General features: G+C 40.5%; 1 protein-coding gene across 1 annotated transcript in view; it reads right to left on the reverse strand.

The window, feature by feature from the left end:
• SOL1 (carboxypeptidase D) overlaps nucleotides 1-15,608 on the reverse strand; it is a 40,974-nt gene that overhangs the window by 1,156 nt on the left and 24,210 nt on the right.

Consider the following 15,608-nt stretch of genomic DNA (forward strand, 5'->3'; position numbering starts at 1 on the left):
CTCTGGTGCAGATGAGATCGTAAGGTTTGTTTTCCGCTAGTGCTGAGGGTTTTTCAATCCTCAAGTTTCTGGGGAACACAAAACTTGTACCAGATGTAAGAAACCAGATGTCGAGAATTCCTTTGGGACATATGCAGAGTCCATACAATATAGGCCATACGGTCTCATAACAAAATATCAGATGCACATGCGATTTCAATTTGGCATGACCAACATGCAGAGAAAGTATTAATGACCAACATCAAAGGTCTTCTCTAAATTAAAAATACAGCCAAAATCACAAAGAAAATAATATAAAAACAGGGCAAAAATTGAAAGTGAAAAAGATAAGGTTTAATTTTTTTTTTACATGTAATGCTATATGTTACACATGGCCCCCTATGAATAAGTCAATTGATCTGTGTTCTATCAGTGTTTGTGTGTGTGCGTGGGTAAGCCTAATATGATAGAGTCGATGGATCTTAGTGCCCTATCAATGGACCACTTTTTGGAATATTGGTAGCCTGAAAGTACTACACATCGGACAATACTCTGATTTCCATTTATGCAATGTTCTGGCTGTTTTCAGACAATTGAAACTGCTAATGCCCATGTTTAGTAATCTATTTTTTGTGTTTTTAACAATAAGAATTTGTGTTCTTTAGAGCTTAGTCTGCGTTCGTGTGTGGGTGGCATTATTCAACACGCATCATCTCTTCCCACAACCTTCTTGTAAAGCAGGCCCACTATAGCACAATATTGTCCGTTTTGGGCCAAAGCTTGCACGGCTTTAAAACGCATTGTACTATGTAGAGTCTGGTTTGTCCTTGTAGCCCAAGTTCTGAAAGTTCTCATGTCCGATGTGGGACTAATCACACTCCTCCCTGTCATTTCACTTTGCAAAGTGACGGCTCCACTTCAAACCCTCAATTTCCGTAGCCCTTTTCACACAGAGCCAGTGGCGCACTGGCGAGGCTGAGACAACCTCTCCACCAAACAGGAAGAACTGCCCTCGACTCTAATACCATTTGTAGTACCTTTGGCCCACACTCGTAGGATATTGTCCGCTTTGGGCCGAAGCTCGCACAACTTTAAAACACATCCTGTATGGTAGGATTAAGTTTGCCCTTATAACCCATGCTTCGAACATCTACCCCACCGATGTGGGACTAAATTCATGGCTCACCCTGCCATTCCATCCAATGTACAGGATGACTTCACTTTGACCCTTGGTCTCATCAACCTTTTTCCCTATATAGTACAATGCGTTTTAAAGCCGTGTGTGGGCTTTAGCTCCAAAGCGGACAATATTGTACTATAGTGGGCCTAGGGTGTTACATTTCTCATCTCTTCTATCTTTCCCTTGTTATTTGTCTCTCCCTTCAACTCTTTATTTTGAGGGGTATCACTCTCTGACTCTCTTACTTAATTCTTTGTTCTATGTTCTGATTTTTTTTTCCTTTATAGTAATATTATTTTCAGTTTTCCTATTTTTGGGGATGAGTTCTTTGTTCTTACTGCAAACAGTAAATATCATAAATCCACCTCAACTATGGTAAGGTGGATTAGATTTGGTTCAATTCTTCCCAATTAAATCTAATCTTAGTAAAAACTGGATTCAACACCCTATTTACATAAATTACATGATAAAAACTTAGATACTTGTTTAGATCAGAAAGAAAGAGGAAGATCAGGCAATAAGAATGCAAAATAAAATTCTTCTTTTGATGATCCCCAAAAGCTTTTACAACTCCCAAAGATATATGGACTCTTAGAAATGAAATTTTCCGACCCCTTCTAAACTATAGGAATCCCCTATTTATAGATGCATAGGGCAGTTTACAAGAACTAAAACAAAAATACAAAACCTCTCCTTAGATTGCTATAGCGATTTCCACCTCAAATCGTTACGGTGATATCCAAATCAGAAAATTATAGCGATACCCCAAAGCGCTATAGTGATACATGCCTCAGATTGCTATAGACCCCCCCCCCCCCCCCCCCCCCAAAAAAAAAAAAAAAAAAAAAAACAATGAAAATTACATTAAACTCCTCAAAATACACAACAAATCCCTGAGCCTCATTTACCCTATAACAATTACTTAATTTGGTAACAAAGCCATCCAACCCTAATCTCTATTCCCTATTTTTTTCTAAACCCTAACCTAATTTCCCATCCTAATCTCGAATCTCTATTTCTTTCTTAAACCTAACCCTAATTCTCCTTTGTTGTAAGTGACCAAGAACCATCGTCAAGCACATTGTTCCCATGGGAAACAAGTTGAATATGTTCTAAATAATGGATACAATGTGAAAGTATTATCATAGAAATGCACAAGGGGGACTTAGAGGGCATTTTGGGCGGAACAAGACTAGGATATGATAGAGCAAAAACATTTCTGGCCAAGAATGAGGAGGGATATGTTCAAGGTGGTTGAAAGATGACATACTTGTCAAGAATTCCAGCGACAAGTTCAAAACACAGGTTTTATACCCCGCCAAATGTTTCAACACCACATTGGGAAAACGTTAGTATGAATTTTATTTTGGGACTGCCGCGGCCACAAAATGATAGGATTCAATTTTCGTGGTAGTTGATAGATATTTTTCTCAGATGACACATTTCGTTAGTTGCAAGAAGGCAATGGATGCTCCACATGTTGCTAACATCTATTTTAGTGAAATTGTTCGTCTTCATGGGGTTCCAAAAACCATTACATTTGATCGGGAATCTTAAGTTTATATCACAATTTTGGAGGACTTTGTAGAAAATACTTGGGATACAGATCTATAGTACAATAACTCACATCATCCACAAACTGATGGACAAAACGAAATTATAAATTGAAATTTGGGAAATCTACTATGATGTTTGGTCAGTACACAAGCCGGATTTGCTTAAAACTGCTCAAAGAACAAAACTACAAAAAGTAGTCCTTCTGAGATAGTAAGTATAGGAAAATTACTATAATTACTTGCAAAAGAAAGCTTTCCAGCCCAACAGGAATATCTCCAAAAGGGATGTAATAGGCTTAATGGGAAAGGTTTAGGTTTATTTGGGTAAGGCTTAAGTTATTTAGGGTATGCTTGGTTAAGGTAAAAATATATTTTGAGTGATGGTTTATAAAAATAGGGGTTTGAGTTGGGCTCAAGTAGGGTTGGGGCCTGCTATTGGGGTTTTGGGGTAATGGTAGAGCAGGGGGATGGCCTAAAATAAAGGCTATAAGGGCTGCGGTTGCGAATATTTCTTCAACATATGGCCAATTAGGATTTTTGAAACCCTTCAACATAGCCAATAATAAATCTTTCTAACCCAATTACCCAAAATACCTCAAACTTAAAACTACTAAACCAACCAATATGAGAGGGTTGTACTAACTATTATGGGGCCCACATTTCACTTAAGTGGCTGGTCCACTAAATAACAGAAAATAAAACTTGGACCCACCACTTAAAACAATAAAAAGGCTCACTAGTCACTAGTAAAATAAAATCAAATAAAAATTGTTAGATTAGCACATTGTTATTAGGATTCTTAGTATGTAGGTCCTTTTTAGTCTTTTCCTTATTTCAATCTTTGTAATGCTTTAAAGCCTAATTAGGGCTAATAATTAAAATTAATTCTTCTCTACCTTTCAATTTGGTATCAGAGCCAAACTCTCTACCTCCATCGAAATCCACTGCTACAACCTCCGTCGACTGATTCTTCCTTGAATCATCACCCAACTTCCTTGAATCAATCCATATCACCCCTACGGGGGTCCTCTGTCACTACAGACCCTAATCGCATCATGCGATAGGGATTTAATCACTATCCAAAGCCTGCGATCAGGCTGTTCTCACAGCTTTGATGCTGTTTGGTGCCTGCGACATCCAAGATAGCAGTTTTAGTCTTGTGTGATCATCATAGGTCACTGTATGAGACCTACGATCACAGCAGGTAACCTGTTTGAGTATTTTTAACCATCGCAAGTGGCTGCTCAGTCTTGTGCGACTATCGTGAGTGAGTTCTGAGCCCTGCGATCCCAGCAGTAGGCTGTTTTGAAGCCCACGATCACAGCAGATCTATGTTATGACCTATGCGGCACCTTCAAACACCTCCACAGGGCCCTACGACCACAGCAGATTGCTGTTTTGAGATCTGCAACACTCTACGATCATCATAGAAGGCTCACGACCACAGCAGATTGTTGTTTTGAGGTCTGCGATGCCTGTGGTCACTGCAGAAATGCAGTCTTGAAGCCTGCGATCCTTTTTTGAGTTTGGTTGGAGACTTACGGTCACTGCAGAGGTGCAGTCGAAGGTCTACAACCACTTCAGATCTTGTTTTTTGGAGTTTTTTCGACCACTGCAGAGGTGCAGTGTGGCTGTGATCAGAGAATATCCTTGTTTGGAGGTTGTGATCCGAGTAGTTTTGGTATTTGCAGGGTGTTATTGTCAGTAAGATACAGCATATATATTTAGCTAGAATTACTCTCTCTAGTTATAGCATGATTTTGTATTATGGCTGTAGACATCTGTCAATCAGATACAGCATATATATTTAGCCATAATTAGTCTCTCTAGTTATAGTATGATTTTGTATTATAGCTGTAGGTATCTTGTAATTAGTAGGAAGATTATAGTTTCCTTATTTAGTCACTCCTTGATTTTTGTAATTGCTGACATTCAGCCTTGTAATCAGCCCAACAATTTCTATATAATATGAGGAACTCTCACAATGAGAGGCATTCAGTACAATTGACATGGTATCAGAGCATAAATCATCTAAATTAGGATTGTTCTAGGTTTCAATTTTTTAGGGTAGAGAGTTTCTTTTTTGCTGGAAACTACTCTTTTTGTGGTGATTAGTGACTATCGGCAGATTCTTTAGAGATTGTGGAAATTTTGTGGTGGCTGTCGACAAGTTCTGTGCAGTCTGTGGCGGTTGTTTGGTGCTGTTTGGGTTGCTGACTGGTGATTTTGGGCTCTAAAGGTTGCTGTTTGGTGGACTTGGGCTTGCTGTCCAACAAATCTGGTGGGTTTTATGCTGGAGTACTGTTATTTGGTGCTGTTTGGGTTACTGATTGGTGATTTTGGGCTCTAAAGGTTGCTGTTTGGTGGACTTGGGCTTGCTGTCCAACAAATCTGGTGGGTTTGGGGCTGTTACTTCTTTATCAGGTTTTACAATTTCTGATCCTAGTGGCTTCGGGTGTTTATTTTGATTTCAAGTTGGTGTTGTTGTTATATTGGTTTCATCATGTCTTCTAGTGAATCTTTCGGGGTCCGTTTTACTGGAAAAAATTATTCTACTTGGGAATTCCAGTTTCAATTGTTTGTTACGGGGAAAGAGTTGTGGGGCCATATCGACGGTAGTGATCCAGCCCCTACGGAGCCTAGGGAGCTGGCTAAGTGGACCGTCAAGGATGCACGTGTGATGTCTTGGATCTTGGGGTCTGTCGATCCTCTTATTGTGCTCAATCTGAAGCCTTATAAGACTGCGAAGACCATGTAGGAGTATTTGCTAAAGGTTTATCATCAAGATAATACCGCACGCCGTTTTCAATTGGAATATGAGATTGCTGGTTACACTCAAGGCAATCTCTCTATTCAGGAGTATTTTTCTGGTTTTCAAAATTTGTGGGGGGAATTTTCTGATATGGTTTATGCGAAGGTACCTGCTGCATCTCTCTTTGCGGTTCAGGTTGTTCATGAGCAGAGCAAGAGAGATCAATTCCTGATGAAATTGCGCCCTGAATTTAAGGTTACTCGCTCAAATTTAATGAACCGTGATCCTCCACCATCCTTGGATGTTTGTTTTAGAGAATTACTTCGTGAGGAGCAGCGTCTTCTCACTCAAGTTACGTTCCAACATGATTCCAGAATCTCCAATCCAAATCCAGTAGCCTATGCAGCCTATGGGAAAGGGAAGGACATGCGCAAAGTCCAGTGTTTCAGCTGCAAGGAGTATGGTCATATTGCTGCCAACTGTGCAAAGAAGTCTTGCAACTACTGTAAGAAACATGGCCACTTTATCAAAGAATGTCCCACTCGACCTCAGAATCGTCAATCTAACGCTTATCAAGCTGTAGTGAATACCTCATCTGCTCCAGAGATGTCCTTAGCCTCTTCTTCTGTAGCTGGACCATCTATTCTTACTCCTGAAATGGTCCAGCAGATGATTGTGTCAGCCTTTTCTGCCTTAGGGCTCCAAGGTAATAGTAATACTTCGTCTAAATCTTGGCTTTTAGATTCTGCTGCATCCAATCATATGACCGGATCGTCTGATACACTTTGCAATGTTCGTCCATATCATGGTTCATCCCATATTCAGATAGCTAATGGGAGTCATTTAGCTATTAATAAAGTAGGAGATATTAATCCTTCTTTCAAAGATGTTTATGTGTCTCCTGGACTTTCTACTAGTCTTATTTCAGTTGGCCAATTAGTTGATAACAACTGTGATGTCCATTTCTCTCGTGATGGTTGTCTTGTGCAGGATCAGGTGTCGGGGAAGATACTCGCGAAGGGACCTAAAGTTGGCAGACTATTCCCATTGCACTTTTTAACTCCTAGTTATTTATCTTTAGCTTGTATGACAGTTAACACTCAAGTATGGCACAAACGTTTGGGTCATCCAAACTCTGTTGTTCTGTCTCATATGTTAAATTCTGGTTTATTAGGCAATAAAGAACAAGTTTCTAAAAATCTGTCATTTGACTGTGCTGTATGCAAACTTGGTAAGAGTAAGACTCTTTCGTTCCCTCCTCATGGTAGTCGTGCTGCAAAATGCTTTGATATTGTGCATAGTGATGTATGGGGCATTTCTCCTGTAATTTCTCATGCTCGATATAAATATTTTGTAACATTCATAGATGATTTTAGTCGATATACTTGGGTCTATTTTCTTCGGTCCAAATCTGAGGTCTTGTCTATTTTTCGGACCTTTGTAGCATATATTGAGACCCAATTTTCTACAAGTATTAAGATTTTGAGGTCTGATTCTGGTGGAGAATACATGTCCCACGAGTTTCATGATTTCCTAAACCACAAAGGAATTGTTTCTCAGCGCTCTTGTCCGTATACCCCTCAGCAAAATGGTGTGGCAGAACGAAAGAACGGACATCTCTTGGACGTTGTTCGCACCTTATTGCTCGAGTCCTCTGTTCCTTCTAAATTTGGGTTGAGGCATTATCTACTGCAGTTTACTTAATTAATAGACTGCCCTCTCAAGTCTTGAATTATGATTATCCATATTATCGTTTGTATCATCAGCACCCTAGCTATTTTAATCTGCATACTTTTGGATGTGTTTGCTTTGTTCATTTACCTCCTCATGAACGTCACAAACTTTCTGCTCAGTCTGTTAAATGTGCCTTTATGGGTTATAGTATTTCCCACAAAGGTTATGTTTGCTATGATCCTTGTTCTAACAAATTTCGTATATCTCGTAATGTTGTTTTTTTTGAGAATCAATGTTTCTTTTCTACACATGTTGAGTCATTGCCTGAGATTAGTATTCTACCTTGTTTTGATGAATTGACTCCTTCCCCTGAACGTTTCAAACCTGGAATAGTGTATACTCGACGTCTACCAACTTTACCCCTTCCCGAGACTGACCCTTCATCTGAGACGGCTTCGACGACTTTTCCTGAGATTGACCCGCCATCTGAGACAGTTTTGATAAGTTCTCCCGAGCCTGACATGCCTCCCGATCCTGCTCCTCGACGATCTGCCCGAGTATCACGTTCCCCTGATTGGTATGGTTTTAATGCTACTTTGACTTCTATTCCCATCCCTACATGCTTTTCTGAGGCTGTTAAACATGAATGTTGGCGGAAAGCGATGGATGAGGAACTTCGGGCTCTCCAAGACAATCATACATGGGACATGGTTCCTTGCCCCTCTAATGTTAAAACTATCGGTTGTAAATGGGTTTACTCGATTAAGCTCCGCTCTGATGGGACTTTGGACCGATATAAGGCACGATTAGTTGCCCTTGGGAATAAGCAAGAATATGGTGTAGACTATGATGAGACATTTGCTCCGGTGGCAAAGATGACTACAGTGCGTACAGTTATTTCTATTGCCGCTTCCCAAAGTTGGCCACTTCACCAGATGGACGTCAAAAATGCTTTTCTTCATGGTGATCTCAAAGAAGATATTTACATGACTCCTCCTCCAGGCTTGTTTTCTTCTTCGTCTTCCACTGTGTGTAAGTTGAAGCGGTCTCTCTATGGCTTAAAACAAGCTCCCCGGGCATGGTTTGACAAGTTCAGGTCTACTCTGCTTCAGTTCTCCTTTGTCCAAAGCCAATATGACTCCTCTTTGTTTCTTTACAAGACACCGACTGGTCTCGTTCTTTTACTTGTGTATGTGGATGATATTGTCATTACTGGCAGTGACTCTACCTTGATTACCCACCTCCAACAGCATCTTCAGGCTTCTTTTCATATGAAGGATCTTGGTCCTCTTACGTATTTTTTGGGGTTGGAAGTGCACACTGATTCTTCGGGTATATTCTTGAATCAACACAAATATACCCAAGATTTGATTAGCCTGGCTGGTCTTCAGGATTCTTCTTCGGTGGATACTCCTATGGAAGTCAATGTGAAATATCGTAGTGAGGAGGGCAATCTTCTTTCTGATCCTACTATGTTTCGACAAATGGTAGGCAGCTTGAACTATCTGACTATTACTCGGCCTGATATTTCCTTCGCTGTACAGCAAGTTAGCCAGTTTATGCAAACTCCACGTCATCTACATTTAGCTGTTGTGCGTCGTATCATTCGATATCTTCGAGGGTCACCTGGTCGTGGATTGTTCTTTCCAACTGGCTCTTCTCTTCGCCTTGTTGCTTATAGTGATGCAGATTGGGCCGGATGTCCTGATACTCGGCGGTCTGTCACGGGTTGGTGCATGTTCCTTGGTGATTCTTTAATCTCTTGGAAAAGTAAGAAATAAGCTCGCGTTTCTAAATCTTCTACTGAATCTGAATACCGTGCAATGTCTGCTGCTTGTTCTGAGATTGTCTGGCTTCGTGGGCTTCTGGCTGAGCTTGGTTTTTCTCAATCTGATCCTACTCCTCTTCATGCTGATAACACGAGTGCTATTCAGATAGCTGCTAATCCCGTTTACCATGAGCGTACGAAGCATATTGAGGTGGATTGTCATTCTATTCGAGAAGCCTTGGACACTCGTGTTATTTCTCTTCCTCATGTTTCCACTAATCTCCAGATAGCTGATGTGTTTACAAAGGCCATGACACGACAACGCCATCAGTTCCTTGTGAGCAAATTGATGCTTCTTGATTGCCCAACATCAATTTGAGGGAGGATGTCAGTAAGATACAGCATATATATTTAGCTAGAATTACTCTCTCTAGTTATAGCATGATTTTGTATTATGGCTGTAGACATCTGTCAATCAGATTCAGCATATATATTTAGCCATAATTAGTCTCTCTAGTTATAGTATGATTTTGTATTATAGCTGTAGATATCTTGTAATTAGTAGGAAGATTATAGTTTCCTTATTTAGTCACTCCTTGATTTTTGTAATTGCTGACATTCAGCCTTGTAATCAGCCCAACAGTTTCTATATAATATGAGGAACTCTCACAATGAGAGGCATTCAGTACAATTGACAGTTATGGCCTCCGAAATGTCTTGTTCCTCGATCACTGGTAATAATGCTGGATCAGGAGGTCTTCCCTCTCATTCAACTGATTTTCCCGGCATACAAATTACCACCGTAAAATTAGATGGTCCTAATTACCTTCTCTGGGCTCGTTCGGTTGAAATGTTTATTGGTGGAAAAGGGAAGATTGGTTACCTCACAGGGGCGGACAAACAGCCGGCATCGACGGACACTACTTATCTCCAATGGTTTGCTAATGACTCTATGGTTCGTTCTTGGCTCGTTACATCTATGCAACCACACATTGCCGCTGGTTTCATGTTCTCCAAGACTGCAAAGCAGATATGGGATTCCACAAAAAATATCTACTCGCAACGTCAAAACAATGTTCGGATTTTTAACTTGGAGCGTGAGATTTCCCGTCTTTCTCAAGGAGACTCTTCTGTCACTTCCTATATCTCACAGTTACGGGCTAGATGGGAAGAGTTGACCTTCTACTCCTCCTCCTATGCTTGGAAAGACCCTGGTGATGAGGCCTTGTATGCGTCGATACTGGATAAGAATCGAGTTTTTCAGTTCCTAGCTGGGCTCCGGGATGAATTTGAGTATGCGAGAGTTCATTTTTTGGGTATGAATCCTTTTCCGTCCTTACAGACTGCATATTCTTATGTTTTGGCTGATGAGAGTCGTCGCGCAACTATTCTACCTCAGTCTTCAGGAGAACATTCAGTTATGCTTGCTCACCTACCCTCTCCACAGCCCCCTAATGGATCTATGCCTACCCGTCAGCGACATAAGTGTGATCATTGTGGAAAGTTGGGTCACGTCAAGGCTCGTTGCTATGCACTTCATGGTCGTCCAAATCAGCAACGTCAACAGTCTCAGCGATCTTCAGCTCATGTAGTTTCTCAGTCGACTATTGATTTACCACCTTTGGTAGCTACTACCGCCTCCTCGGATTTGGTATCTCTATCCCAGGCCGAGCTTGACAAGTTTAGGAAATTCTTTAATCAGATGGAGACTTCATCTCAGCCGGTCTCTACATTCGCTCACTCAGGTACCTTTGCATCTGCACACAGTGTTTCCACTACTTCCTCACCATGGATCATTGATTCTGGTGCCTCAGATAACATGACCGGTACGTCCTCCCTTTTTAAAACATATAGTACTTGTTCTGGTCATCGCAAGGTTCGCCTAGCTGATGGTTCGTTGTCTTCTATAGCTGGTCAAGGTCATTTACTTCTTACGTCTTCTTTACCCTTAACTAACACATTGCATGTTCCTCAACTCACTACTAATCTTATATCTGTTAGTAGCATTACCAAAAATTTGAATTGCAGTGTAATTTTTTATCCTTCTCATTGTATCTTTTAGGATCTGGAGTCGAAGAGGACGATTGGCACTGGACGTGAAGTGAATGGACTGTATCTCTTGGACGTACCCGGTTCCCCTAGCATCCATTCTGTCTCCCAGTCTAGTAGTAGTAGTTGTTTTAATAAGGCTCTTGTAATGCGCTGGCATTTACGCCTAGGCCATATTTCTTTTGGATATTTGAAACACATGTTCCCTACTTTATTTAATAATAACAATTTGATTGATCTTTCTTGTGAAACTTGCCAATTAGCTAAACATGTGCGTTCCTCTTATCCTATTAGTTTGAATACTACTGCATCTGCTATGTTTGACCTAATTCATTCTGATGTGTGGGGTCCCTCCCCTGTCACATCAACCCTTGGTTTTCGCTATTTTGTTCTATTCATTGATGACCATAGTCGTACCACTTGGGTTTATCTTATGAAACACAAGAGTGAAGTTTATGGGATCTTCAAGCAATTTCTTGCTATGGTTCATACCCAGTTTGGTCGTACCATTAAGACCTTCCGTTCTGATCATGGTACTGAGTATACCTATAGTGAGGTCTTGAAACTTTGTTTAGAATCTGGCATTGAGCATCAAATGTCCAATGTTAGGACCCCTCAGCAGAATGGTCGATCCGAACGTAAAAATCGTCATATTCTAGAGTTAGCTCGTGCCATCTCTATTGGCATGAACATGCCCCAATCCTATTGGGCTGATGCAGTACTTACTGCCGTCTATCTTATTAATCGGACCCCTTCCCGGGTTCTTCAGTTTGCCACGCCCCTTTCTAAGCTCTGTCCGGATCGTCCCCTTTTTCCACTTCCTCCGCGTGTTTTTGGGTGCGTCTGTTTTGTTTAAATTCTTGATCAAACTCGTACTAAGCTTGACCCTAAGGCTGTGAAATGTATTTTTTTGGGTTATTCTTCTAATCAGAAAGGATACAGGTGTTACCATTCTCCTTCTCGACGACGTTTCATTTCAAGGGATGTTTCCTTTTTTGAGCATACTCCGTACTACAATAGGTCTGTTGTCATTCAGTCTGAGTTGTTTCCCTTAGAGTCATCTACTGACCCTTTCCCTCCTTTATTTCCTCTTCCTTTACCTGTTCCTCCTTCTCCACCCCATGTCAGTTCGTTACCTCCCCTTTTGCAGGTTTACTCTCGACGTTCTCGCGATACTACCATCACTCCTCTGCCAGACCAGGTCGCCTCCTCGCCTCCGGCTCCGCCTCCTGTTTCCTGTGATGATCGTCCTGTTGCTATTCGTAAGGGTAAGCGTACTTGTACTTATCCAATTTCTAATTATATATCTGATTCGGCCCTCTCACCCTCCTATCGGAGTTTTCTTGCTTCGGTTTCCGCTGTTTCTCTTCCAACTACTGTTGCAGATGCTATTAACCACCCTGAGTGGCGCGCAGCTATGATTGATGAGTTGAATGCCCTTGAAAAGACTCAGACTTGGGAAATTGTACCTCTTCCACCTGGTAGGAAGGCTGTGGGATGTCGCTGGGTTTTCAATCTTAAGCATAATCCGGATGGCTCTGTTGCTCGTTATAAGGCCCGTCTAGTGGCCAAGGGTTATGCTCAGACCTATGGTATTGATTATCAGGAGACGTTTGCTCCGGTTGCCAAGATGACCACCATTCGCGTTCTTCTGTCTGTTGCTGCTATCAAAGGTTGGTCTCTCTTTCAGTTGGATGTCAAAAATGCGTTTCTCAATGGTGATCTTCAGGAAGAAGTCTATATGGTCCAACCTCCTGGGTTTCTTCCATCTGCTTCTCCGACACATGTCTGCCGCCTTCGTCGTTCTCTTTATGGTTTGAAACAATCGCCTCGTGCATGGTCTGAGCGCTTTACTAAAGCCATGCATAAGTGTGGTTTTCATCAGAGTTCTGCTGATCACACTCTTTTCTTGCGTCACTCCCACGGAAAACTTGTAGCTCTGATTGTTTATATGGATGATATTGTTCTTACGGGAGATGATGATGTTGGCATTGCTGAGGTTAAAACTTACTTAGGGCGTCAATTTGAGATAACAGACCTTGGACATCTTCGTTATTTTTTGGGTATTGAGGTTGCACGGTCTCACTCCGGTATATTTATTTCTCAGCGCAAGTATGTTCTGGATTTACTCAGTGACTCTGGTCAACTTGGTTCTCGTCCCGCTGATACTCCTATTAAGCAGAATCACAGGTTGGCTGATTCTGAGGGGGAGTGTTTGGAGGATATTGGTCAGTATCAGCGTCTGGTGGGAAAATTGATCTACTTGTCTATGACTCGCCCTGACATTGCCTATGCTGTTAGTGTTGTAAGTCAGTTTATGCACTCGCCTCGAACATCTCACCTTACTGCTGTCTATCGTATTCTTAGATATCTTAAGGGATGTCCTGGTCGAGGTATCTTGTTTAGTAACCATGGTCATCTTCGCATTGAGGCATGGACTGATGCAGATTATGCTGGTTCAGTGACTGATAGACGGTCTACTTCTGGGTATTTAACTAAGGTTGGTGGTAACTTGGTAACTTGGCGCAGTAAGAAACAGGATGTGGTTTCTCGGTCCAGTGCTGAGTCAGAATACCGAGCTATGGCACTTGGAGTGTGTGAGTTATTGTGGCTGAAGATTTTACTAACAGACTTGTGTCTACCTGTGCCAGTCCCATTCTTACTTTATTGAGATAATAAATCAGCTATTAGCATAGTGGCAAATCCGATTCAGCATGACAGAACGAAACATATCGAAGTTGATCGTCATTTTATTAGAGAAAAGATTGTTTCTGGACAGATTTGTACTCCATTTGTACCTACATCTCAACAACTTGCTGATATTCTGACTAAAGGTGTTGGAAAAATAGCCTTTGAAGGTGTCTTGTCCAAGTTGGGTGTGATTGATATCCACGCACCAACTTGAGGGGGAGTGTTAGATTAGCACATTGTTATTAGGATTCTTAGTATGTAGGTCCTTTTTAGTCTTTTCCTTATTTCAATCTTTGTAATGCTTTAAAGCCTAATTAGGGCTAATAATTAAAATTAATTCTTCTCTACCTTTCAATTAAAATATATATATTAAGACCCTACAAAAATTGGCCCATGGGCCTATGATGTCCCCCACCATCTATATACAAAAAAGGACAAGGAGATTGCACTAAAATAACCAACAAGTAGCATAATATTTGGAAGTGCTAGAAAAATCCCAATTTGCTACAAAAATTTGCCTCATCTGTAAAAAATCATAGATTTTCCAACTAACACTCGGGGTACTAGTTGATCACAAGAAAACCATAATTCAAAGCAGAAAATCATGTTGTAGATTATTGATCACAAGGAATAACAAAGGTAAAAAATAAAAATAAAAAAGGGTCAGAGTTAAGTGTGATTAACATTTAGTGTTGATACAAATGATAAGTTTGTTTTCATAGTTATGCATTTTGATCATTAGTGTAAGTTCACCAAGTTGCCGATCATCATCATTGTCTCCATCTTATCCCAAATACTGGGGTTAGGAACATGAATCCTAGTTTTTCAATGAGTCATGCTAGAGTGACCTCAAGATTCTACCTCATATCTCAGTTTCCTGACGTGGAAGTGTGTAGGAACCATAGATGCTTTTTCACTCGTATCTCAATTAAAAGCCTCTATGGTCCCTACACACTTCCACATCGGGAAAGTGAGATATGAGGTACAATCTTGAGCTCACTTCAGCATTATTCTTTTTCAATTTAGCTCTACCTTGAACTTAAATTTTAGTCAAGGCATATTGATTCATATATTTTCTACTACCTCTATCAATGTCATTTTGGGTAGGGCTTAAAACGGGTCAAGTTCGGGTCAAATATGAGTATATACATATCCGGATTTTTTATTTGGATCCTACTAGCTAAAACCATATCCGAACCATTTTTCTTTCACTAAATCCGGATCCAATCCAACCAAATTAATTGATTAGGGTCGGTTAATTTCAAACCATATAAGAATATTTCAATAAACAACAAAAAACTTTAAAGATAAGGTGACTTGAACTCAAGCCCTCACCTTTTTGGAGGGAGGCCTTGACCATTGTGCCTAACACTTGTTGGTTGAAGAAATGTATCTTAACAAATATAAAAATATAACTTATAGAATAATATATCATTCGGATCTAAGCAGATATAGGGATGGATCCGTATCCAACTCGGATCCGATTCGGTTCAATGGACATCAACCCATATCCAAACCATTTTTAAATTCGGATATACTTTAAGGAACCAAATCCCCTAAAAATTAGTTTCAAATCACTCAAATTTCAGATAAAATCCAGCCCATTTTAAGCCCTGATTTTGGGTTATACTCTTCCCCTTTCAAAGCCTCCAACTAGAACCAAAGTGCTCTCGCTAGGATTGTTATTGTCCTTCTTTGTTCATACCTAAAACATGTCAAAGGACTTCCTTTATTTTATTTAGTATTAGACCTTTTCCTAGATTTTCTCAAATATAAACTCGTGATTGATTGTCTTCCTAATCTTATCACTCAGCCATCTCAACACCCAAATCTCTACTAAATCGTTCTACGAACATTTTGCAATACAACATCCTCCACAAAGTTGTCGATAGCAATACACAAAGTTGGTATCCATGTGGTGATATTTATGGTATTACTGAATGAGGGAGATGAAAGAAG

This window comes from Akebia trifoliata, chromosome 2 (genome assembly GCF_017979445.1).
Source record: "Akebia trifoliata isolate Shusen 1 chromosome 2, ASM1797944v1, whole genome shotgun sequence".
In the NCBI taxonomy this organism is placed as follows: Eukaryota; Viridiplantae; Streptophyta; class Magnoliopsida; order Ranunculales; family Lardizabalaceae; genus Akebia; species Akebia trifoliata.